Below are 27799 nucleotides of genomic sequence, written 5' to 3' on the forward strand. Positions count from 1 at the left end.
TTGTTTGCTAGATATATATGTTCAAAATAAAGGGGCTGAGTATGCAAGAAGAGCTGACAGGGGTTGCAGTGACATAAGAAATGGAAAGAATATTTGAAAACATTTGAAATATAGTTTTAAAATGTGGTTTTTTTACTTTTACATTCTTAACCATGTGCATGGTTTTACACATTCTTCCAAATGCAAATTGGATCTTTTGCATTAGCTAAAATAATAATGGTCAACCATAGCTAAAGTCTCATAATATAGATATCAAGTCAGCTTTCCTCACAGCAAGTAATTGAAACTGAAATCAAAGTTCTCCTAATATCAAGAAAGACTCAGGTCAGCCAAGCCAAAGGCTGGCCCTTGTGTAATTGCTGACAAGAGTGTCCTTGTTAAAGCAGTGAAAAGAACACCTAGTTCTGCCTAGGTGTCATTTAAGATCAAGAAAATTATGTCATCTGACAACATGATCTGATTGCCATCTTGCATCTTTTACAGTGCTACCTTGACATCTTCACGAAAAAAAAGGGTTTGAGTTGTCTTGACTGATGGACTCCATCAGACCCTTCAGACTCACAGACTGACCCAATCCAGGGTAAGCACTGGTTGGAAGACTAGTGTAAAATATTTTAACAGTGCCGTTCCAAATTGTGTAAGGTACTTGATGATAAAAGTTACAAAATAGTTACAAAACAGTTACAAAAGCTCACAGCTAGACTCATTTTTTTCATAGATCCTTTGACAGCACCAACCACATCTCTTCTTTTAATTATTTTTCAACACTGTTTAAATATATATTTGGCTTAAATGGGGGGTATGTTTATAGTGTTACATATCTGAAAAGCTTGAGACCAGAAATGTTTTGAATTTTGAATGGGGGGGGGGGGTTGGGGTTGGAATACCAGTATTTGCATATATGTACATATTGAGATATCATGGAGTTGGGACCAAGTGTAAACACAAAATCCATATACTGTGCACCTTATGCACATAGCCTGAAGATAATTTTATGCAATATTTTAAATAGTCTTGTGCCTGATACAAAACATGTGTGCATTGAACCACCAGAAAGCAATGGTGTCACTATCTCATCTACCCATGAAAAAAGGTCTTGGTTTTTGGAGTATTTCATATTTCAGAATTCTGGATAAGGGGGTCTCAATCTATATTACTTGCATTTATTCTAAGTGATGTCACTATAGAGCCAATTGGATTGACTGTTCAGCATTATGGCATCACCATGATCTCTTTATGCTACCTGATTGGCTGAGATCAGCAAATGATTAATAGAGAGAGAAAGCAGGACCATTGGGGGCTTGTTGTGACAAAGCTGCAGCAAGCAAGGGAAACAATGGCACTGAACAAGTTTTTTTAAAGGTGAAATTTGGCAAAATGTTTACCTCTATCTAAATAGCTGCTCTCAATCTGAAAATCAAAATAGCACATATATGATTATTTTGAACACCTCTGCTCCACACTGAAGATAGTTCTGAAGCAAAAAGAAAGAAAGAAAGAAAGAAAGAAAGAAAGAAAGAAAGAGAAAGTAGGCCCTATTTAAACCCATTATTGTATTCTATGCACAATTATTTTAAGTTTGGCATTTCTAGTTGCACACATACATACCCTTTCTGATGTAATAGGACAATAATGTGTGCTCTGGGAACTTTACTTTTTTCTGAAGATGCCAGCCACAGATGCTGGTGAAATGTCAGGAATAAACTCTTCTAGAATGTGGCCACATAGCCTGAAAAACTCACAAAAAACTATGGATGCCTTTGACTTCCCACTTTACTTTTTATTACTTTATTTATAAAGCCCTCCCATTTTACCCTTCCCAAGAAAGCCACTCTCACAGCTGCTGAACATTTCAAATGTGAGAGCTGCCTCTGGGTGACAGGAGGTGAAACAGAAGGCAAATGTTGATAGCAAGAGGCAGGGTGGAAAAACCTCTCCATCCTTTTTACTCCTGGGAAAAAGAGATAATTTCCACTTGCCCTTTGCTTTCATAAGGTTGAGCCAACCTTTGTATGCCAGTGATGTAGCTATCTTATAATGAAGCATTAATGAATTTGTCTGCCTACATCTCAATTCTTCTTTAGGGAAAAAAGTCAGTGCCACTCTCTTAAAATAACTTTGTCATATTAAGCATGAAGGCAAAGAGTAAAACCCACATGAACAGGTAGCTGCAGCTGTGTGTGTGCATCTGAACAAATGTGGCCCCACATGTGGTGCCCATAGGGTTGCATGAGACTGACTGAGAGAAAGCAATGGACTATACCACACATATTGGCATCTACTCTGCATGGATATTTCTGCTACCGATATCACTTATGGTTAATAACAGCATAGCTCTGCAGATATATGTGGTACTTTACAGGACAGCATAAAGAAAGAGGATAGGTTTCTTCCCCAAATAACTTGCATGACATATGAGCAACAGAGAGCAAGCGTGGCATAATGGTTTGAGCATTGAAGCATGACTCTGGAGACCAGGGTTTGAATCCCGGCTTGGTCATGTAAACTCATTGGGTGACCATGGACAAGTCACATGCTGTTAGCCTCAAGAGAAGGCAATGGCAAATCTCTGAACAAATATTGCCATGAAACCCCAAGGATGAAGTCATCTTATGGTTGCCGTAAGTCAGAAATTACTTGAAGACACACAACATCAACAAGGAAAAGAAAGGATTCAGCCTACAAACAATGTGAGGGGAAAATGGGAGATGTGTATGACATGGGAAAATTTACAAGAATGATTTCTAACTGCCCACCCACCCCCCCTGGATCCTGGCCATGCTGGCTGGCAGATTCTGTTGGTGTGCTTGTGCAACCCAAAGTGCAAACCACTGAAGCTTTGCATCTGGAACACATGCCACAGAAGCCACTGAAGTTCAGAATAGGCTGGAGAACTCCTTCTCTCACACGCAGAAGCTGCAAACATGACAGCACACTGAATTCTCTCAAGGAGGCTTTTAATCTTCGTTACACTGTTTACAAATCTTGCTCGCATCGACATAATGTCTCGCCAATACTATACGCCACACACCAACCATACCAGGTATTGAAGCTCCTCTCTTATATACATGTCCAGTGCTGGAGCTTCTAACCCAACCCCTTTCTGGTGTGTTACACTTATTTCCTATCCCCCCATGTGGGTCAGGCTCTGAGGTCCAGAGGGAATGGCAGCAGTTGCTGCAGTATTTTGCCACCAGCTCAGCCACTCCCAGAGCTGGCTTTCAAGGCAGTTTATAAGATAAAAGGAAATACAGGTAAAAGCAAATACAGATAAAAACATACAAAAGTGGTGCTTCAGCATGGCATTTACATTGTCTATAGAATTAAATTTCTTTTCTTTTCTTTTTATTTCAGTCCCACTCTTTTCCCAATATGGGGCCAAAGGCAGCTCACAATATGAGCTAAAACAACAGATAATACAAAAACTGTGTTTTTTTAAAAAAAATATCATATTAAAACATTAACTTAAAACAGTTTAAAAGGCAATTAGAACATAGTAAAGATGTTAAAAATACAACATAACAATTAAAATGTACCTAACAGGCCTAGGTAAATAAAAATGTCCTCACCTTGTGGCAGAAAGAGAACAGAGAGGGGCCTGACCTGTTATGGTGGTAGGACTGAGAGAATGCCAAAGATTTTAAACCATCATCAAATGCATTGAAAACATATATATTTAAAAAATAAAGGATAAGAAAAATTCTTTTCTTGCAAAACAGTCACATAAAGCCTGTTGTAATAAAAAAACCTATTATTATTACTATTATTAAAGTTTATTTATAAAGCAAAGGACAGCAAGGAGGGAGCCAGGAAGGGACTCTTTCTTTCTTTTTTGCCCTTCTTTTTTAATGCCACAAAAGTAGAACCCTCAAAGCTAATAATGCCTTGTTCATAGTCCAGAAAGGCTGGCTAGAAAACTCTTTGCATTTTAATGTTCTTCTGATTTAGTTTCCCCCCTTTCTAAACGCTGCAGCATCAAACAACATACAGTGGGTCCTTGATTTCCACTGGGGTTTGGTTACAGGACTTCCCATGGATACCAAAATCCACAGTGGCATAGTAAAATAGTGTCGCTTATATAAAATGGCAAAATCAAGGTTTGCTTTTTGGATTTTATATATTTTAAAAATATTTTCAAGCCATGGATTAAGAATCAGTGGATACAGAAGGGCAACTGTATTTGAAACCAGGGAATAAGTGAGGGAAGCAGTTTTCTTGCCAATCCAAGCCTGACCTTGGGTTTCTTCATGCATTTCTTAGTTCATGGGAACCAGTTATAGCCAGTAGATTGCATACCTGCAATGAAATAAATCTGTTCTTGTTTTTTTTCCATCACAAGTTTTCTGACAAGAGAATTCATATAGCCAGTTTTAGGCTTCACAAATGTCATGCGCAGTAGTGTTCAAAGCTAACAGCACTATCTGTGTTTGTGATGAGGAGATCCTGCAATCAGCAAAATGCAGTTGGATGATAGGTGTTATCACTGTTCATCAAACTAAAGCCACAAAATGTTACACTGAAGGAGCAGCCTTTTGCTGATGCAAAACATTACTTATTTATTGCACCTCATGCCTCTTGCCTAATAATCCTTGGAAGGTAAGTGGTTACAAGAAGATTATTCCCAACCCCCAGCACTCCCCAGTATCAAAGAAATCTATTTCATTAGCTTGCTGTCTCCACTTGGCATTTCACTAAAGGCAATTTCCTTCTCCCATAGTCTGACATGACCCTATGGAGAGGTTTTTACCTCTGCAATGAAAGAAAATAAGGCTTCAGAAACAAGAAATAGCAAGTATGGAACAGTCTGTTCCTCTGTATGTTTGGAAATAAATCTCTCTAGGTTCCATCAGGTTTACTCCCAAGTTAGCCTTATTATTTTAGGTGTTAGTTTGTTGTTGTTAACTGCCTTTGCGTCAATCTTGACCCATGGCAACCCTATGGATGACATCTCCAGCCCCCCCCCCCCCTCTGCTGCTCTGCCCAGCTCCTGCAAACTCATATTTGTGGTCTCTTTAATTAAATCCATCCATCTGGCATGTGGCCTTTTCTTCTTTCTACTTCCCTCCACCTTTCCTAACATTATTGTCTTTTCCAACGATTCATTCCTTCTCATGAGGTGTCCAAAGTATGACAGTATAGTATTAGGATTAGTCTCTTAGCCAAGACAAGTGCTAGTAAACAGAAGAAGGATTGTCATGCTATATATGCATATTTACAACAGCTGATTAATTATAAATAAATGCACATATTCTCAGTTTCTATTTTAGTACACTGTAGGAAAATGAGACATAGATTTCCAAAATAATAATTAAAGAACGCCATTCATTTTTAGCTTTAGATATGTAGCTAACTCACAGCCTGAAAAAATACATTTTTGGATGATAATCCCAGCCAGTATGACCATAAATCCCAAAAGCAATGGTCTAAAAAGGATTTTTGTTTTAAAAATGTGCTGGATAAAATATAGTATTGTCTTTTACATCATGGCATTCTCTCAGTGCTTTGGACTTCAGCTCCCATCAGCCCCTGCCACTATACAGTGATCAAGAATGCTAGGAATTAAAGTCCAAAGGCTGAGGAAGTCCATTATAACCATTGTTGAAGGTACATAATGCTTAATGTGAAAACAAGCAAACACTGGAATACAAAGGATCTCTCTAATCTCTGATGCATATCAGTGAAACAATGCATCAAAACAGTGTGTCAGCAACAGAGTCTGGAATCATTCAGACTTGCATTAACTTGAAAGTACTCACAAACATCCCTTTTGTTTCACAACACTAGTTTTCAAATTAGTTCTCTTTGCCTTTCCCTTTTGCCTTCCATTTTGCTGTAACAAAATGGACAGCTAAAACCTGAATCAGCTAAAAAACCCAAACCCAGCTGTTTCCAAACTCAGAGCTGAACTTCCTATGAACATGACAAAAGCAACAATTAATATAATGCAGAGCTAAGCTTGTGTCATGCACTTCTTTCTCCTGCTTTAAAGCTGAAAACTGAGGGCCTTATTGCACAATCCTATCCTGTGAAAACTGCATTGCGTTCTGTAAAACAAAGGTGTACCTTGTGCATCTTTGAAACTACTGCAGCATTAAAACATCTGTTTGTGCTAAAATGTCATTGCACACAGCGTCTGCCCACCACCTCCTCCAAAACAATATCCCTACTCCTTTTCATTTACATATTTTCATTTATATATTTGATTTGACTATATGATGAAAGGGACCCAAGGCAGCTCACAAATAAAAATTCTAAAAACATATTACAATAAAACAGTTAAAAATATCATCTAAAACAATATAAAATTATAAACATTAAAACCATGATATTCACCCTATATAACAAGCACCCAAGACACCCCATGATTATACATTAAAAGCCTTCCTAAATAAAGACGTTTTTGCCTGCCGACAAAAGGCAAGCAAGGAGGGGGCCAGCCTTGCTTCTCGTGGAAGGGCATTTCAGAGGGCAGGAGCAGCCACCGAGAAGGCTCTCTCTTGTGTCCTCACCAGGCATGCCTGTGATGGTGGCGGGACTGAGAGAAAGCCTTCCTCTGATGAAGGTTTGTATGGGGAGATACCTTCTCTCAAATAATCTGGACCTAAGCTGTGTAGGGCTTTATAAGTCCTAACCAGCACTTTGAATTGTGCCCAGAAATGAACTGGTAGTCAGCGAAGCTGTTTCAGCAAGGGAGCTATGTGGTCCCTATAACTGGTCCCAGTCAGCATTCTGGCTGCAATGTTTTGCACACACTGAAGTTTCTGAACAGTTTCCAAAGGCAGCCCCATGTACAGTGTGTTGCAGTAGTCCAAACTGTATGTAATCAAAGCGTGTCACTGTAGCCAGATCTGACATCTCAAGGAATGGGCACAGCTGGCACACACGTTTTAACTGTGCAAATGCATAACTGGTCACTGCTGATACTTGGGCATCCAGGCTTAGAGTGGTATCCAGGAGCATATCCAAGAAGTGAGCCTGAGATTTCAGGGGAATGTAACCCCATCCAGCACAGGCACAGCACATTCCCTGATCTGCCTTATGGCTGACCAGGAGCACTTCTGTCTTTTCTGAATTCACTTTCTATTTGTTTGACATCATTCAGTCCATTACTGACCACAGACACTGGTTCAATACAGAGACAGCTTCCTTAGAATCAGATGCGAAAACCAGCAGTAGATATTAAATAACATGAGGGACAAGATGGAACCCTTTGGGACTTCACAGGCCAGTGGCCAAGGAATCAAACAGGAGTTCCCCAATACCACCTATTGAATTTGCATCTCCAAGAAAGACTGGAACCACTGCATACCAAAAAGCTAGGTGAGTCGCTAGGTCTAGGCAAGATCGACAGAGAAGCATGCATCCCTCTGGATGCTGGATGGTTTCGGGGCTATGCCATAAGGGTCTTCCATGGGGACACAAACAGCGGAGAGAGAAAGAGAGAGAGTAAGATATTAGCACACCAATGCTGTTGTAACGTAGTACAGTGGGCCCTTGGTATACGCAGGGGATCCGTTCCGGGCCCCCCTGCGTATACCAAAATCCGCGTATGCTCAAGTCCCTTTTGTTCCCAATGGCGGCGCGCGTGCACGAGCGCCGCCATTGGGAACAAATGTTCCCTGGCATCCCCTCCTCTCCTCCCTTCCCTCCCTCCCTTCCCTCCCTCTTACTTACCTTTTGGGCCTGGGAGGCCTCCAGGCACAGCGGCTTGGCCTCCTTGCCGCCACCGTGGAAGGGCCCGATGGCGGTGCTGGAGGCCTCTTGGTCCCCAACAGGACCACCACCGGGCCTTTCCCGCAGTGGCTGCAATGAGGCAGAGCTGCCGTGCCGGAGGCCTTCAAGGCCTCCAGCGCAGGCATCCGGCCCTTCCGCAGCAGCGAGGAGGCCGGATGTCGGCGCTAGAGGCCTTGAAGGCCTCTGGCGCTGCTGAGCTCCGCGCCTCCTCTTTGCCGCCTCCGTCACATCGCCACCCAGCGAAGAGGAGGCACGGAGCACAGCTGGCATCCAGCCTCCTCAAGGCCTCCACCGCCAAGAGGCCCCCAGCACCAACACCCAGCCCTTCCACGGCTGCAGTGGCGGTGAGGAAGCCAAATGCCGGCGCCTGAGGCCTTGAAGGCCTCTGGCGCTGCTGTGATCTGCACTTCCTCTTCACCAGGTGACGGAAGCACCAGAGGCCTTCAAGGCTTCTAACGCCAGCATCCGGCCTCCTCGCTGCCGCGGAAGGGCCGGATACCGGTGTTGGAGGCCAAGAGTCCTCCAACACCGCCATTGGGTCCTTCTGTCGTGGGGGCGAGGAGGCCGAGGCTTGGCTTCCACTGCCACCGCCCAGCTTTTCCCGCAGTGGTGGTGGTGGCAAGGAGGCCAAGCAGCCCAGGCCAGAAAGGTAAGTAAGGGTGAGGGAAGGGAGGGCGGCAGGGAGGGAAGGGAGGAGAAGGAAGTTGTGCGCTGCCATTAGGGACAACTTCCTGGTTTGCCATCCGCGGATTTGAGCATCCGCGGATGGCAAATCCGTCTATAAGGAGGGCCGACTGTAGTGAGAGATTCATCCCCTGTAAAGGGTACTGGATCTCCCCTGATCATTATGTTTCCCCACCCAAAAAAAAATGGGTGTGCTTTTTATTTTTCTCCACCCAAAGCACACCCATTGACAACCCACTGACCACCCAAATTCAGCGTAAAAATGCACTTTCAGCCAAGAAATCATAGCATGACAGAAGGAGGTCGTTACTGCATTTTTTTTCTGTTAGTAAAAAAAGAAATCACTTCTAAAACTGTCTTCCATGGACAACAACTGAAGAGTAATGATGTCTGTTTGCTGTTAGTTCCACTGGTGTCCACCAACATTAAAACAAAAAAGCTTGGGAGTAATTATGTAAAAAAGACCTTGCGCCCTCCATGGGCCTTGAGCTGCCACTGCGTCCTTCTTGTCCAGACGCTGATCCAAGTTTTCCCACAGCTTTCTACCTTTATGTCATTGCCAATTTAAAATTGTGAAAGGAAAAACATTCTTCAGACTATCCTTTATTAAAAATGAAATATATTCAAGATTGTCATTAATTGTTCTTTATATAAAAAACATCTAGGGGTAGCCGTGTTGGCCATATAGCAAATCCAATAACATCCAAACATTGTACTAGTCAGCATTTCTCAAGAAGTCTTCATATTTTGCAACAGGGAAATTTCAAGATACCATGTTTTAGCCATCACAGGGGAAATTTAAAGAGAGAGCCAGTGCACTGGGACCTTGCCATCTGAGGTTTCTGCCTCCGACAAAGATAAAGCAATTTTTACTAATATTGGGACTGATTGGCATGCTTTACCTCTAGACCACCTAAAGTTTTCCTGATGCAAAACATGAAGACTTCTTGAGAAATTCAGTGTTCTCTACCTACATAGGAGCCTGTGGCTTCACTAAGGAAGGAGACACGCTGGATTCCTAGGAAACATCTTCCTTGAATTGCAAATGGACACTAAATTTCCTTGACTTTGAAAATCTACTAGTGACCATATGGCCAAAAGGAAAGGTGCCAGCCTGCCCATAGCCCTACCTACCATCTAAACTAAGACCAGAAACAGAAAATGCAGGCCGATGACTAACAACTTCAATTTTTTTTCTCCTGTTTGCCTTATGAAGAAGCCAGTGTGACTTTAAAAGCTTGCAATATGTAGTTGTGCATTTTGGTTGGTCCAATAAAGATATCATTATTTGGATGTTACTGAATGCTCTTTATATAGAATGTGATCTTCTGAGAAGAATTATTTGTAATCATCTCAAGATGTGTTTCCTGAGTTTTATCTAATATGTTATGTGCTGCATTTGTTTTTATTGTTTCTGTGCTGTTTTGGAACTTTATTGTACCTTCTGATTAATTCTAAAAGTTTAAGCTGCGGAAGAGTGGACTATGCATTTCCCCCCCTAAAATAACTAACTAAATAAAAAATACCAAAACTTTGTAAGGCTGAATGCTGCCAAGAACACTAGGAACAAAAATGAGATTACTTTTGCAATAATGTGCATATAGTTTCCATTATGGTTAAATATTTTATTTAATATTAGTGATGTTTATAATAATTGATGGAAAATGAAAAGAGGAACCCTATGGACTAAAGGAATACATTACAAGTGAACTATTTTTTTTAAAAAAAATGTATTTCATTTTTAGAAGCAGTCCATAAAACCTTAACATGCTACTTCTAATGTCAATGATATCTTGTTGTTTTTAAAAAGGAATAGCAAAGCTTTGAAAAGTATTTTGTTTAACTACAAGAACTCCTCCTTCCGGAGATTCTGGAAGCAGTAATCCCACAACGCCCCACACCAACCCTCCATAGGCGGCGTCTTGGGGAGCGCAGCGGGGCCTTCAAAAGCCCCAGCCACACCACCAGCTCTCCTCGAGCAGCGGCGGGGGAGGCAGTTAGGGTGGTGGTTTCTTTCTTTTTTTCTTCTTCTTTTTTTTAAGCTCAGGGCAAATTTATAGTCAACCAATATCATCCGTGGGGACCGTGAGTACTTGACCTCCCCAGAAGGGATATCGCCTCTGGTGAAGTATTTTGGAACTAATACAACGAGGACACTTTATAGATATTGCCTTTTGGTGACTGTAAGGTCTTAACTATTGCAGGGGCACTTTGAGTATTTCACTTAACTCTTTTCCTCCGCCTGGCTTATTTTTAAGTTTGTAAAAATATTTGTCAAAAGAATTTTGGGGTCTCCAATATACCCATCACTACCAAAGCACCCAGGTCACCGAGGCCTGGGTGTATGACTTCCACACTGTCTGCAGTGTGAGTCTTGGGGGGCTCGGCTGTTCTCACCCGGAGCCTGGTATCTCCTATCCCTTGAGTCTGGATAGTGAACAGTGTGGCCCAGGATTGGGGAGAAAACGAGCAGCCAGATAGTGAATGGGGTTTCCTTTCCCCCTCTTGTGAGGGCATATAGGTTCAGGGAGAAATAAGGGAGTAGTGTGAAAGGCTTAAACTATTTCTTATAGGTGTGATTATACACCAGTCAAGGGTCCGGATAGAGAATATAGATTTAGGGACAAGAGTAATAATAAAAAAATTTCTTAGTAATATAGAAGTAAGAGATTCCCTTCTCCAAAGAAGATTGAGCATAGAATGCTCACAAGGAAGAGGGCGGGGGAACAATCACAAGCATTAGTCATGTCAGAAGACGGCGGCAACCCTCTAGAAGGGACTAATGAACAAATAGACATTGGTGCAATAATTTGCCAAGAACTAAAAGAATTTAAAAAAAATTTCAAAGCAGAAATTATAAAGGAATTAAAGGAAACTAGGAGAGAGATTCAACAAGATGTCCATAGAGAAATCAATACAGTGATTGAGCGTATAGACAAAATAAACAAGGAAATAGGGGAAGTTAAAGCAGATATAGATAAAATTTCGACAAAAACCGAAAACCTTGAAAAAAGGTCTGTTCTGTTGGAGGATAAACTAAATCAATATGAACAAATAACCTTGCTTTACGAAATTAGACAAAGAGATAAATGTATTAAGCTGAGAGGGGTACCTGAGACACCTCAAGAAAATCTTTTGGAAAAAATTATTCCCCCTCTAGCATCTTTCATAGATATCGCAGAAGACTATCTTGACTCTCAAATAGAGAAAGTATTTCGAATAAACTCGAGAGTAGCAAGGGATAGGAAACTGCCAAGAGATATAACAATATATTTTTTGAATACAAGAATCAAAGTAGAAATACTTCAACAGAACTATAAAGAACAACTAAAAATAGATGGACAGAATATTGAGATTTACAAAGATTTACCATCGCAAGTATTAAAAAAGAGACAGGACTATAAATTTTTGACGAGTGAGCTTCAAAGAAAGAACATAAACTATAGATGGGAAAGGCTGGAGGGCATTAACCTAATATACAAACAGAGGAGACACATAGTTAATACAATCGACAAAGCTAAAGAGTTTCTAAGAAAGCTAAACGAGGAAGGTACTGTAGAAAAAATAGAACAAGGGGCAGATCCGAAAGAGCATAAAAAAGATTCAGCAGGTGGAAAGGAAGGGAAGAAAGAAAGGAAGGACCCTCGAAAAAGAAGAGTCAGCACTTAGGACAGGTAAGGCGGGGAAGTGGGTAGAGAGGGGAAACCAAGGTAACAAGCGCCAATTCCATAGCTAATTAGGAAAGATGCAGATAAAAATTGGATCCTGGAACGTAAAAGGATTGAATGTTAGCAAAAAAAGGAAACAAATTTTTCATATGTTAGAGAAAAGTGGCTTAGATATTGTTTGCTTGCAGGAAACAAAAATAAGAGAAAATGAGATACGCTACTTAAGAAACTCAAAACTAGGGAATCTATATTATTCAAGCAATAAAAAAAAGAAGAAGCGAGGAGTGGCGATTTTTGTTAACCAAAAATACCATACAAAACAGTTATTCACGGATTTAGAGGGAAGATTAGTAATAGTAGAAATATCAACAGGAGCAGAAAATTTTATTTTAGCGAACATCTATGCCCCACATGAGAGAAAAGATAGGTTCTTTGAGCTCCTAAACCAAAAACTAGTGGACTACAATAAGACTGATGTGATCCTGGCAGGAGATTTTAACGGAGTTATCAAGCCGCAGCGGGATAGGAACTCAGCGAAAGGCACCAAAAGGAGTCAAGGCAGGTTACCAGTGAGCTGTTTATCTATGATAGATGAACAAGATTTATTTGACGTGTGGCCATGTTTGTATGGCAACAAGAAGGGATTCACCTTTTTCTTGGATTCTCATAGGTCCCTTTCAAGAATTGATCTTTTTTTGGTCTCAAGGGATTTACTCCCAAAGGTAAATAAAATGGAGTTGTCACCTAGGACTCTCTCAGATCATAACTTAATAGAAATTTGTATTTCTTTAAATCAATTAAGTAATTATGAGTGGAAACTTAAGGATGATCTATTGATGGATGAAAAATTTGTTAATAAAATGAAGAATGAACTAACTTTTTTTAAAAAGAAAATTGTACTCCTGGTATGCCTATGAGATTAGTTTGGGAAACCAGTAAAGTAGTAGTAAGAGGATACCTCCTTCAAAGAGCAAGAGAATTTAAAAAAAGAGCGTTAGAGAAAAAAAAATAAGTTAATTAATGAATTAAATTCGAAAGAGAGGATCCTTTATAAAAACCCGCAGAATAAGAAACTAGCTAAGGAAATCCAAATGCTTCAAAAGCAGCTTCAAGCCGAAATAACAGACGAATTAGCTATAGAACTCAAAAAAGCAAAACAAAATTATTTTGAGAACGCAAATAAAGTTAGCCGTTGGCTTGCAAAAAAGATCAAAAAAGAAAGGAAAAAAAAATATGATCTGTGAAATAAAATATAAGGATAAAATAACAAATAAACAAGAAAAGATTAAAAAAGCATTTGGAATCTTTTATGCAAATTTATATAAAGATGAGTCAATATCGATAGAGGACATTAGTCGAATAAGAAATTATTTGGATCAGCACAATATAGAGAAGATAACGAGCAAAAAGCTGAACTTAATGCACCATTTACTCCGCTAGAGGTTCTTCAAACTATCCAGGAGCTAAAAGAGGACAAAGCTCCGGGCCCAGACAGCTTTACAGCCAAATATTACAAAGTTTTTTAAAAACGAGCTAGTAGGCCCTTTCTGTGATACTTTAAATTCAATTGTAGAACAAGGAGTACCACCCTCGTGGACGAAAGCAAATATTGTAGTAATACCTAAAGAGGGTAAGGATCCTCTTCTGGTAGAAAACTACAGACCGATATCTCTCCTATATGGAGATTACAAAATTTTCGCAGTGATCCTTGCTAAAAGACTTAGGAAGATCTTATCAACAATAATAAAGAAAGATCAGAACGGTTTTTTACCGGGCAGACAAGCCAAATATAACATAAGAACGATTCTAAACATCATCGAGTATTATAACAAAAAGAAAGATAAAAAAGTTGCTTTAACATTCATAGACGCCGAAAAGGCATTTGACAACGTTCGTTGGAATTTTATGTTAGAAGTGTTAGAAAGGATGAATTTGGGGGATAATTTCATCAAGAATATAGAACAAATTTATAAAGACCAACATGCACAATTGAAAATAAATAGAGACAAGTCAGAAGAATTCAAAATACAAAAGGGCACGAGACAGGGGTGTCCCCTGTCTCCTCTTCTCTTTGTACTCACAATTGAAGTGTTATTAAACGCAATAAGAGAAAATAAAAAAATATGTGGCAATAAAACAAAAGGCAAGGAGAGAAAGATTTTAGCTTTTGCTGACGATTTAGTGGCTATAATAGAAGATCCCGCAACGAGTCTAGAACCTTTAATGGCTGAAATTAAGCAGTTCGGGCAATATGCAGGATTTAAATTAAACAAGGAAAAAACATGGCTCCTTATGAAAAATATGACAAAACAAGAAGAGGTATCTCTTACAAAAATAAGTGGCTGCAATTCCACAAATAAAATTAAATATCTAGGAATATGGCTTTCCAAAGATAACAAAGATCTTTTTGAGTTGAATTACAAGAAGAGGTGGAAAGAAATTCAAACTGAACTAACAAGTTGGAATAAACGAAATCTATCAATTCTAGGTAGAATCTCAACCATAAAAATGGCAACACTCCCGAAAATCCTTTTTCTTTTAATGAACCTTCCACTTAAAATAAAGGAAAAAACGTGGAATAATTGGAATAAAATATTAAAGAAATTTATATGGAAAGGGAAACGAGGGAGAATAAGATGGGAGGTACTGAAAGACTCTAAAGAGAGAGGAGGTTATGCCATGCCCGACTTGAAAATCTATTCATGGGCTTCGAATCTTACCTGGATACAAGATTGGATTAAACTAAACAACAGTGACATATTAGAACTTGAGGGTTTTGATTTAAAACAAAGTTGGCACTCACATATTATCTATGATAAAGCCAATAGTAAAAGCTTCAACGACCATCTAGTGAGGAGTGCTCTTTATGCAACATGGCAAAAAATTAAGCCTATGTTTTATAACAAAATACCATTATGGAATTCAATTAAAGAGGGGTACTTTGACTTCAATAGGAAGATCAAAAAGTGGTTAACATACAAAGACGTAACAAAGATAGGAAAAGACGGAGTAGTTACTTTGAAATCAATTGAAGAACTTAAACTAATGAATATTCACTTTGAATGGTTTACGTATAATCAGATTAAATCTAGATTTAAAGAAGATTTAAAAAGTCCAGGGTTGGAAAATGATCCGAATAAGCTTGATGAGCTTTGGTGGAAACCAGACAGAAAAAAAAATATCAAAAATCTATAAAATCCTGTTGGAAAGAATGATGGAGAAAGAAATAATAAAAGAAAACATGATTAAGTGGGCACAGGATATAGGCCACCCAATTATATACGATAATTGGCAAAAGGCATGGAATATGACAAATAAATTTACTGCATCTCAAGACTTAAAAGAGAATTTTTTGAAAATATATAATAGGTGGTATCTAACACCCCACAAACTGAAAAGAATGTATAAGACGATAGATGAAAAATGTTGGAGATGTAGTAAAGAAGTGGGCACCTTGTATCATATTTGGTGGTCTTGTGTCAAAGTAAAAGGTTTTTGGGACAAAATTCACTACTATCTTAAAAAAATTCTAGATTCAGATCATGAAATGTCTCCTGAACTATACTTGCTGAACATAACAGCAGATATAAAGTCAATTAAGGGGAAAAAACACTGGAGACTAACTCTTTACATTATCACAGCAGCAAGACTAGTAATAGCTAGAAATTGGAAAAAAGAAGATACACCTTCAATAGAAGAATGGTTTTTCAAACTACAAGATTTACGGGAAAATGACAAATTAACTTACCTTATCAACAATAAGTCTATGAGTAAACTAGAAAATGAATGAATTCCAGTCCTCTCGCTGTGGGAGGAATTTTGTGGAGTTAACAAAGATCTGTTAGTGTATTAAGACTGCTTATGTCAAGAAGTTAAAAGTAATCAATTTTTCCTTTCATTGTATTTATTTTTATTTCAATAAAATAAAATAAAATATATAAAAAAATAACTTTTTCAAACTCTGATATATAGAGGTCCCCCCCCCTCAGCTGAAGTAGGAAATAATATATTGGTGTTTAGTGCAGGAAAAACAGAAAGGCCCCCTCAAATGGACATACACCTTGCAGGCCTCTCTCAAAAGTCTTAAAAGGAGCCTCCAAGTTCCAGATGCATTGAGCTTCCCAAAATCCATTTATCTGCTGCTCCTGTGTCTCATAAGAAGCCACTGTTTATCTATGAACCTGCCTGGCAGCACTGTCACACACCTTGCAGGTGATTTTATTGCTGTAGCTGCTTTTACCAGGCACCTGGATTTCTCAGATCCAGGTGCCAGTCATATTCTGACACTTCCCCCCCCCCTTTGGCTCTGTAGAATATTGTTTTAAAGTAACAAAGGGTTGTACAAAATATAATAAGAACGTACAAATGTGTTATTGTTATTGTTTTTATGTACCTCCAAGTCACTTTTACTTATGGTGACTCTAGGGTGAACCTATCATGGGGGGGGTGGTGGCAAGTTTCGGATTTGCCATTGTCATTATCTGGGGCTGAGAGAGTGTGACTGCCCAAGGTCATCCAATAGTTTTTATACTGATCTCCAGATTCCTATTCCAGTGCTCAAACCACTATATCACTGTGGATAGCCACCATCTAATTTAGATTCTGGTTTGGATGCCTGGATAACTCACAAACCCTTCATTATTTTGATGCCGCTCCTTACATTTTTAGTAAGTGAAAAGCCATTGTAAAGGTAAAGGTAAAGTAAAGGTAGTCCCTTGACATGAAGGTCTAGTCGTAATCAACTGTAGGGTGCGGTGCTCATCTCTGTTACTAAGCCAAAGAGCCAGTGTTTTATGAAGACTACTCCAGTGGTCATGTGGCTAGAATGACTGCACCGAATGCTGTTACCTTCCCACTGAAGTGATACCTATTTATCTACCAGCAATTACATGCTTTAGAACTTCAGGTTGGCAGAAGCTGGGACTAGTGGTGGGAGCTCACCCCATCATGCAGCACTCGGGCCTTGAACTGCAACCTTCAGATCTTTCAATTATCAGAATTGGCATCTGAACCACTAAGCCACCGCATTCCAGCTTATAGTTTCTAAGGAGAGGCTAGAACTTGCAACTACCCCAAATGACCAGTAACTTGCTATTAATTCTTTCCCAAAGATAAAAGTGTGACTATTATATTGCAATGCAACTGTAACTTAGCAATGGATAACATCATTCCTTTTGCTGTGTAACTAGTGAAGACCTCACTGAATACTGGCAGAGGAATGCTGCATGGTTCAAGCACTGGCTTGCCCTGTACTTGTGACTGCTAAGATGATGATGATGAGCTGGGCAGGAGCAGAATGTGTTTTGCATCAAAGGCCAGCAGCTTGTAGTGTTCAGACCAGCTTTTCTAAGTACTTTTGAGAAATGAGAAAGAATTGTTTCAAAATGTAACTATAACCCAGGGGTAGGCAACCTTTTTGAGCCGGGGGCCAGGTTGCTGTCCCTCAGACAACTGGGGGGCCGAAGCCGTGGGTGGAACTTCCACCCTCCGGGGGGGGGGGCGAAGCCGCATGCCAGGGGTGGGGCATCCACCCTCCAGGGGTGGAGCCACATAACAGGGGTGGAGCGTCCACCCCCGGGGCAGAGCCGCATGCTGGGGGTGGGGCTTCCACCCTCCAGGGCAGAGCCACATAACAGGGGTGGAGCTTCCACCCTCCAGGGGCGGAGCTTCCAGAGAAGCATCATCATAATCATCACTACCACCACCTCCACTGCTATCATTGTTACAGCAGACCTTTCAGCAATAAATGCACCAAAAATACACAGAAATGCACTTTGGAAAGTCACACTCCTCCTCCTCTTTCTCATTGAGAGGGGATTTTGCACATAGAACACCAAGGGCAAGTGAAAATAATAATAATAATAATAATCAGTTACAAGCATGGAAACTACTAAAATGCAATTCAAAATAAAAGGCAGGAAACATGCACTCTTTCAACCCAGAAAAGCCACAAGGTACTACTGAGAGGGCATTTTGCAAAGAACACCAGGGCAATTAAATAATAATATTAATATTAAAGTTACAGGCATGGAGATTACTAAAATGCAATTCAAAATAAAAGGCAGCAAGCAAAGAAAAGCCACAAAGTACTACTGAGAGGGCATTTTGCAAAGAACACCCACCTAACCCCCTCCCCCAATGAACCAACCTGTGGCTGCAGCTGCTCCTCTGGCTCCGTTTCTCCCGGGCTTTGCCCTCCTTCTGCTGCCTCCTCCTCCTCCTCCTTTCTCTGCTCTTAGGGAGGAGGAGGAGGAGGGCAAGGTGGAGCCTGCTGCAGGCCCACTGCAGCCCCTGGAACCCTGTTGGAGTGCTCAAGGGGCTGCAACAGGCCTGCTACGTGGGCGCTGCCATTTTGTTTTTCAAAATGGCGACGAAATCTCGTGTGACCTTTGCCATCCTGAGGTCTTGCGAGATTTCGGCCGCCATTTTGAAAAACAAAATGGCGCCCGGAGTGGCAAAAAAAACGGGGGAAATCGGCGGCAATCGGCGGCAGGAGTGCTCGGGGGCCGCTTGGAAGGCCTTGGCGGGCCGGATCCGGCCCGCGGGCCGCAGGTTGCCTACCCCTGCTATAACCCGTAACTATTGTTTTCCTCGGAACAATAATGTCAACTGATTCCTTTTCTACTTCCCCAGCAAAGTATTTTCATTTAAAATGCACTTATTGCCTATCTTCAAGTCTCTTACATGCTACAAATTGTCATTTAATTTCCTGTGGTGAGAGGGTGGTCTTTCATCTTCTATCTCCACTATTATTTCTCAGATGAAAGCTCAACCCCACTCCCAAACAGATTTCTCACTTAGACTTTGTCAATGTCAAACATCCATAAAGTTTGGAATAATCCTGCCAGTCTGGAACATTTTTTATTGTCTGACAAATCAAACATTGTGTTGACTAAACTCCTGTGCCTTCTATTCTGTTCTCCATTTTGCAGTCTATTTATTTGGCATTTCATTGTTCATAAAGGCCAAGTAAAAGTGGTCCCAGTGAGCCCCCCATCCTACCCAAGTTAAGTCTAACATCAGTGCCCACATGTTGTGAGTCTCTGCTCCAAAAATGACACTGCCCACTCATTTGTAGGCAAGTAAAGAAAATGTGAGATGCTATGGAAACTCGACATTTAAGAAAGCTGATGGGAAGAAGATCAACTCATTTGAAATGTGGAACTAAGAGCTTTACATATACTAGGGACCACCAAATTCCCCCTTCTGCAATTGCCCACCTTTGCTCCAGTGTGTGGCATACTCACCTGCACACACTCCAACTCTTTGTTTTACTATTCACTGTTTTCCAGTTATTTTTCTTTATCTGCATGTCTTTCTCTTTCCGATCTTTCTGTCATCATCCATCTTCATCTCCCAGTTTCCATTTCTGGATTTCTTTTTCTGGTTTATAGCTTTCATCTAATAGCTTATGTGGTACTTCTCTCCTCAGACCACAGCAGCTTTTCATGGCTAGCTTCTGTCAGATAACTTGGGTTTTTTCCCCTTGGTTTTTCCACTTTCGCTACCCATCTTTTAAATCAGAGGTGGCAAGTTCTGGCCCTCTGGGAGTTGCCAGCCTGCAGTTCTCATCATCTCTTGCCAGTATAATCAATGGCAAGGAAAGATGGGAGTTGCAGTCTGCCAGCATCTGGAAGCCTGTATTTTGGCAAGGGAGATACATGTTGCTCTCTGTCTTTCACACTACAATGTCTTTCACGCTACACGTCTTGCAATTGAATGTACAATATCATTCTCCCTTCCCCTCTCAGTTCTAGGGGAGGGTATGTCATGTTTGTGGAGAAAGTTCCCATGAATAATTCTAGAAAAATCACTAAAGTTTTTATAAGATCTAGACAGCCTCATACAGACACCAACTATTTAGATTCATACACACACTGGTAATGGGATATAACTTATAGTGGAGACTTTTGGACCACTAGTTCCAGGTAAAACATCTTTTCTCCCACCATGCATGATTTAAATCTATAAACATATTGTGTGTATGGACTCATGTAGTTATAAAGTCTTTCCTTTATTCTACACATGTAGCCCTTTGCACATATAACTGTACCATCACAGCACCACAAGGATTTAGAAACTGGCATTAGAGAAGTATTTGGGGGTGAAGGTCATATCTAAAAAGGCACAACACAGCTTCCCAGGCAGCTAGACACCCATTTAAATCCCCCAAAGCACACCTTAGACAACAATTTCTGTGCATCTGTGACATATATTATGTATTTTCAGCTTTACAGTTTCCAAAGCAGCACAGTGATAAAATGAATGAAGCAAAAATCCCTCACCCCACCTACCACAAACCCTTTTTATGCAATCGTAACTTTAAAAGATGGAAATGTTTCCTAGTTTACTCTGAGCTCAAAGTTTCCTGGCATGTCCACTTTCCATCCTGGCTATTTTCCCCTTGTGGAAGTTGCAAAATGTTCTTGGAAGCCAAGAACATGTGATGTTATAGTTTGGGCTAGTTTCAGTTTTGATCATTTTCTTTTCTTGTAGAGGAGCAGTTCTTCCACAAAATAGTTTTCCTGCAAACTATCGAGTTCTTATGAATCCCTGGATTGATTACATTGTCCTAGATGATGCATTTAAGGTCTTAGCTGTCATTATTATTTAGCTAATGTTTAGATGTTAAGAAACAGCATGTATCAAACCATTTCCTGTATTGCTATGTATTTTTTATGTATTAGCCTACTAGCCCCACCACCACTCCCTTCTCCTTTTATGTCATGTCTTTTTAGATTGTAAGCCTGAGGGCAGGGAACCGTCTAATTAAAAAGATTGTATGTACAGCACTGTGTACATTTACAGTGCTTTATAAATAAAGGTTAATAATAATAATAATAATAATAATAATAATAATACATGTCAAATAAATTGTAATACCAGTGCTAATTCATTGGGTGCCAATATTAGCTGAGCATCTTTCACCATGAAAATGCATTTTCTTTTACCACAATAGCCTTCAGTAACAACTACAGTAGTGTTTAATCATATTATGAATATTCCCAATATTAGTGAAAAGTACTGATGTTTTATGACCGGACTTTTAACTGTAGCATGAAATGTTTTTATAGATGTATTTATACTACACAGCTATATCAGTTTCATACTATTTTGATTGTCATGGTTCCATCCTAAGGAATCCTGAGATCTGAAGTCTGGTAGGGTGCTTAGAAGGCACCAAGGCACCCAGAAACAATAGGGATTGAGGATTTTAACAGTTCTGTACTGTAGTGCAGACAAGAACTTTGAATAGTTTGTGAATCTGACTTCAATAGAGCTCTGTATTGACCCTAAAGGCATCAGGTTCCATCTGATCTTGGAAGCTAAGCAGGAAACCCTATGTAATTTGTGGGGTTGTCTTAATTCACTAGGTGACTTACAGACACAGACACGCAGAGAGAGCTCTCTCCTTTAAGAAAACAAAAATAATAACCCTACATTATTTGCACAACTTTAAGGTGGACAATGAAAACACTGAAATAGCCAAAGACTTCATCTACCTTGGCTCCGCCATAAATCAAAATGGAGATTGTAGCAAGGAATCAGAAGGACTTGGAAGGGTAGCTACAAAGAAACTAGACAAGATCATCAAGTGTCAGTGTCATAGTATTTCTGATTTCTATGTATGGTTGTGAAAGCTGGATAGTGTAGAAAGCTAACAGGAAGCAAATCAGAGACTACTTCTAATACCATGGGTTGCCAAAATGACTTAATAAAAAGATCTTAAAATAAATCCAGCTTGAATTTTCTCTAGAAGCCAAAATAACTACACTGAAGCTGTTGAACTTTGAATAGAGCATGAGATGATGTGACTAAATGGAAAAGATGACAATGCTTGGTAAAGTAGGAGTCAGCATGAAAAGAGAAAGACCAGCTTAGAGGTAGATAGATTCAAAACAAGCCACACTCCTGAGTTTGCAAGGCCTGAGTAGGTCTGCTGGCGATCTGGATTCCTTGGAGTCTCCAATTCATAAGTTCACCATAAGTTGCTAATGGATGGCAATTAACAATTCTGAGTACCTCACCAACTATAAACCACAAAATTCCTTAAGATAAACCCAAGACAAGGAAAGTGATATAAAACTGATGTATCTGTCTGATGTGTGTGTGAGAGAAACACTATTAGTATATGGCTCTATCCCACAGATCAATATCTATCTATAAAGCTTTCTGAACAAGAAGATGTTTTTGTTTTCTCGGTGATCTAGAAAAGCCCATCCCACACATTGTTTCATCTATTTCCCTGGGACTCTCTAGCCATGGCTTCAAAAATCTTGAATTGCAAATTTGGAGATTGCTTGCCTCCGTCTACTGTGTTGTCAACACATGCTTCAGCACAAAGCAGGTCACCTTCAGATGGGGTGCCAGACATTTAAATTGGCTTTTCCTGACTAAGCTGAAGGATGCTTGGAGAGGTATTAATTTTGTTTAAATCTACCACTTTGATCATTAGTTTTTTTCAAAATTGTTACCCATCTTAACTTTGCTGGGCTGATTAACTCACCATTGTAACTGAGTGTTATACATCTTCAAAACGGATGGACATCAGTCTGTTGTGGGAAAAGCTCTGATTAGAACCTTTTGCTTTCCCATTGCAAATCTCCAAAGTCCCAACAGCATGATCAATGGCAAGGCGTTATCAGGACTTTAGCCCCAAGACATCTATAGGAACAAAATGTAATGCTATGAAGGTTCACAGCTGCCCACCAGAATCCTACATCAGCTTTTACTTAACTTTATGTATACTTAGCAAAGTAGCAGAGGTGCTAAGAAATTTTGTAAGTGAATTGTGAAGATGTGTATTGGGACACTAGCAAAGTGTGTGATGTGCATCAGACATTTTGCCTGCTCTGCTATGTAGTAATGTAACAACACCTCTCTACTGAATATGGACTTTACAAAACTGACCAATTCTAATTCCTGCATACGTATGTCCAGTTACAAAGGCATAATTCCCACACAGGATTCCAGCCACCACTGCAGTACCTCCATCAGCCGTAACAATTTACTCTTTGTTCCTTATTAAGGTACCCCAGGATTCTTTGTTGTTTTTATGGCAGCAGACCAACATGACTACTCCTTTGGAAATTGCTCCAGTACCCATCTTAGCAAACCCTCCATGAGGTTCCCATACCTCACCAGGATGCAGATGGCATCCTAATATTAATTTTCCATCCACAACTGTACTATCACCTATGAAAAATAAGTAGATAACTAGGTACTTTGATAAATAAAAAAGAGGAGATAACTGTTTAAAAGTATATACTATGAGAACTTGACCCAAACTGAGCCTGTTTCAGAGGACTCTCAGATATTATCTAATGTTAATGAGCTGGACTTCCTGTTTTTCTGTTCAATTTAGCATGAAACAATTGTAATGAGGGACAAATTGAGTTCCAAGAACTAGCTGACACATCTCTCAAATACTTATGGTTTGCTTTTCCTGTGTTGGAACACCATGCAGAAATAACAAGTACAACTTTCTTGTGTTTTCCATTTCATGGTGCACATGTACACATAATGTGATCCCATTTATGACAGGCAGCTAAATGTGCAAACTGGCTCCACTGAAAATTGTGGCATTCAACGGAGTGTAAGTATAGAAAAGTCCCATATGTGATAGTCCATTCACACACACAAACACACACTACACATACCAAGAACAGGCATGAATTTGCATGAATGTGGGGCATAAGACTGATGAATAGGCATATATGAACCAGCCTGGGACCTGGTTAATTTCCAAAAGATCCTTCTGGTTACATCATGCCCTCTGTTTCTGTGAAAAGCATTGCCTCACTGAGCATTTAGAAAATGGAAATGTCATCTATTCACAAGTGTCCATTGAAGCCAGGTACAGTACAATACCATGAACAGTGACACTTCCCTCCCTTTGTATTGCTTCCCCAGGTCTATTATGCTATTTGGAAGAGGGCAAGAGGAAGCATGGATTATTAAAATAATGATCATTTATATCTCAGAATAAAAGCCACCTACGAACTGAGAGAGCTTCAGCTAGTTCAAAAATACAGCAGTCCATCTGCTTAGCAACACTCATGTTACTGTGCTTGCACAGAATCAGTGATCTGCTCAGCACAGACTCCTGACTGAACTCTGAATATGGTTCAAAGAAAGAGGAGGAAGCATGCATTCCAAGCATTCCAGTTTCTCGTGGCATATAACAAAATAAAATGTATGATATGACAAGTCTTGGGGAAGATTATTCCTCACACACCAGGACAGGGCATTTTGGTCCCTCAGCACTACATTTTGTATCAGAATACATATGAAACCTATACTATAGGTATTTTATGACATTGTCACCTGCACAATTGTGAACAATGTCTTCAAGTTTCAAACATTTGCCATATAGAGTTGTTTTATTAATACAGCTGGTTTTGTTTTAAAGTGGGGGGGCTTAAATGGCTTGAAGGCACACAACAACAAGAAAACAAATCTTAATTTTAATCATAATGCTTAACCCTAGGGAAAATCTGCTAAGGAAAATCTGTCCCTACTGCACTGGATTTCCCCTCTTCAAAAAAAAGGTGGCATCCCTCATGGTGTCAGACAGCCTCGTTTTTATAGAATCTGTGGCCAGGTAGAAAAGATCCACTGCTCTTGAAATTTACAGTTATAGGTATGTATATATCTGTAGAAAAACTGTACAGTACTAGTGTTGAGAATAATGGATGATTATTAAAAAGATAAAAATAAAATGAAGGAAAATTAACACATTTTTGTATATACATATACATGTAAGAGGCTCCATATTGGTGCAACCGCTTGAAAAATACATTATTTTGCATGCTATCTATCACTGGGGGAGGGGAAAATCTCGGAAGATCACTTGGTGGGTGATGGTCCAGATGAGAGAGCCTGACCTGTGGTTGGCGCATATACTTTGATTATGGTGATGTTTGTAGGTTTTCCTGTAATTTTATTGACATGATTTGGTCTGACTTTGCATTGTATCCTTTGACTGCTTTTGCTACAACTCTCTTTAGTATGAAAGCCACCCCATTTCTTCGTGTCTTTTCATTTCCTGAGTAGAACACTGAGTAGTTGTCTGAGGAGATTATCGCACTGCTTTTTTCCCAATCTGGGCATGGGCTGGGACTGGACTGGGAACATGTGTTAGCGCACAGCTCCATTCCCAAATTGTTACCATCCAGTACTTGATCAGAACATCTCCCATTACTTTTCTAAGAACAGGGGGGAAATGTTTTTAGCTAAAGACGCGAGAAGTACAGGATGGTAACAATCTGGGCACAGAGCTGTGAGATAAGACAGAGTTCCAGCCCAGTCTCAGCCTGTGACCAGATTGGGAAAGCACACCAAGTGTCCTTAGTCAAAATGACCGATTCCTGTTCATTTTAGCTCACACATTCCTAGTATTGCTCTGTTTATGCATTCCATTTCATTTTTTATTATGTCTAGCTTCCCATGGCTCATGCTTGTCACATTCCATGTTCCTATAATATGTGTAGTTCTGCTTTGGACAATTTTGCATTGTTAAACATGACTGCAGCTTGGCTTCCCAACTTCTGAGTTCTTTTATGCCTTTAATCAACTCTCTATTGTGATTTCCCACTGTGGCTCCTTTCTAACTCTGTTTGTGTTCTGGTCCTACCTTTTGTTTCACTTGGCTCTGTCTCTTCACAGGGTTTTCTTGGTCTTTTCTTCACAAGGAGGTTCATCTTTTCCTCCCTTTGCGCAGTGCTAACATGTGTTAGATACGATACCACTGTTGTTCTCTCTTTTGAGATCCTACGTCAGTGTCACTCATCATTATTGCTGCTTCCCAATAGCTGTTATTTAGTGGTGCGTGAAGGCTAAAGCCAAAAATATTTATTTGTTAAGTGTTCCTGTGCCACAATAATCTTGCAGAAACAAACTAACCCAGCTACCTCACTTGAAACAGTTGCATGATTTGATCTGATGATTCCTGTTCTAACTCATTTGGTTTCTACTGATAAGGGGTGAGGTAACATGGAGGACAATGTTATCATTATGCAAATCTGGAGAAGGAAATGCAGGGGGTGGGGTGGCTGCGGTTTCTGGTCACAGGCCTGTATCCTACACAACAAAGAGTTCTGCTCTATAAACAACAGCAAGAAAAATCTAGCAACCTTCACAGCTCGAGGTGAAAACCATTCTTTTCACTTGGTGCGTATCAAACATAAAATAAAATATGTGTGCTGCTTCCCCTCACCCAAGGTTAATAAAGAAATGCAGACATACTTGAAAGCACAAGGTTAAAACAGTGTTCCTAAATTGCACCAACATTGAATCAACATTTCCCGATTTCCATGCCTTTTGAGAAAGGTTAGGGGCAAATTACTACTTTAATAATGTTAGCCTTACACAAGTCACTATAATTATGAGAACTATGTTTGGAAGGCAAAAGACGTGGTTATTTTGCCAGGAACAAAACTCCAAACACCTTCCATAATTCTGCACGTAAGAAGCCAACTGAAACTATAGGGGCATACATGCCAAAAGCATCTCTTTTCCCAGCAGACTGCTTTCTGTCCTTCAAATTAAATAAATTAACCAGCATGGAGCATATTTTTATATTCAAAACTGTTATATAATATAATGTGTGTGTGCCTTCACCAAAATACAATTAACAGGACCTTTGGAGCAGCTAGGTTTCTTTTTTAGTAAGAAAATTCCTACATCTGATGGCTTTGAAACCACCAGGGGGCCTTTATGACACACAATAATGATATACATTAAAAGTGGGTGAAAGCTGCTTGCAGCTACCACACAAAAGATCTGTGCTACTCTCAGAATGAAGTGGATTGGAAAGGCCTGCCAAATACCAGCCTATCCTTTAACAGAATTTATCAGCTTTTTCAAGCCAAATTCCCCTCCCACATACAGGGGGGAAAGCACATCTAGAAAACATCATACACCTTGAGAAGTCAAGAGGCAATTTGCAGGTTTTCCTCATTTTAAAATATTTGCAAGTAAAAGATGAGCAATAAAAACACAGCACCATTTCATTGGGGAAACCACCTCATACCAGTTTTTCTGTAGGAGGTATGTAGAAGCAAGAGATACAGATAAAGAGGGAGCTTGTTTTAATAAAGATATTTCAAAAAGTAATAAGACCATACAAGTTATGATTGTTCAGGCCATGGGCTATTTGGTATAGGCAGCTCCGACAAACAGGACAAAAGTGCAACAGCTAGGGTCCCTGCCATATCATGACCCCCAACAACTGATATCACACTGCCTTTGATATCTTTGATCCTGAGTAACGGCCAGTGAAAGCCACATCCTTTTAAAATTTCTGCAGCCCTCATTCTGGTGGAGGTTGGTGGCTCTGCCTATGTCTTATGGCAGTGAATTCCACTGTGTATCATGTGAAGCAGTGCCCACTATTCAGCTGTGTTGGATGATTCCAGATGGAAAGGAAAACTATCTCCAATTCCTCACACCACACATACTTTTATACTGGATGAGGGAAAACAGACTCAAACTTGAATCCAGATAGGACAAAGGTACTTGCTATAGGGACCCCCAATCCGGAAATGGAGATATGTCAACCAGTTCTGAATGGGGTCACTCTTCCCCTGAAGAACTGTGTTCGCAGGTCTTTGTACCTAAGATGATTGGATCTGATGCCAAGGGGATGCACAGGATTTACCTGATGGCATGCAAGAAGTGGGCCAAGGATGAGGAGGTGAGATTGAAAATCA

The sequence above is a fragment of the Sceloporus occidentalis genome, unplaced genomic scaffold, assembly GCF_023333645.1.
Source record: "Sceloporus occidentalis isolate IW3139 unplaced genomic scaffold, rSceOcc1.0.p SCAF_2, whole genome shotgun sequence".
Taxonomy (NCBI): domain Eukaryota; kingdom Metazoa; phylum Chordata; class Lepidosauria; order Squamata; family Phrynosomatidae; genus Sceloporus; species Sceloporus occidentalis.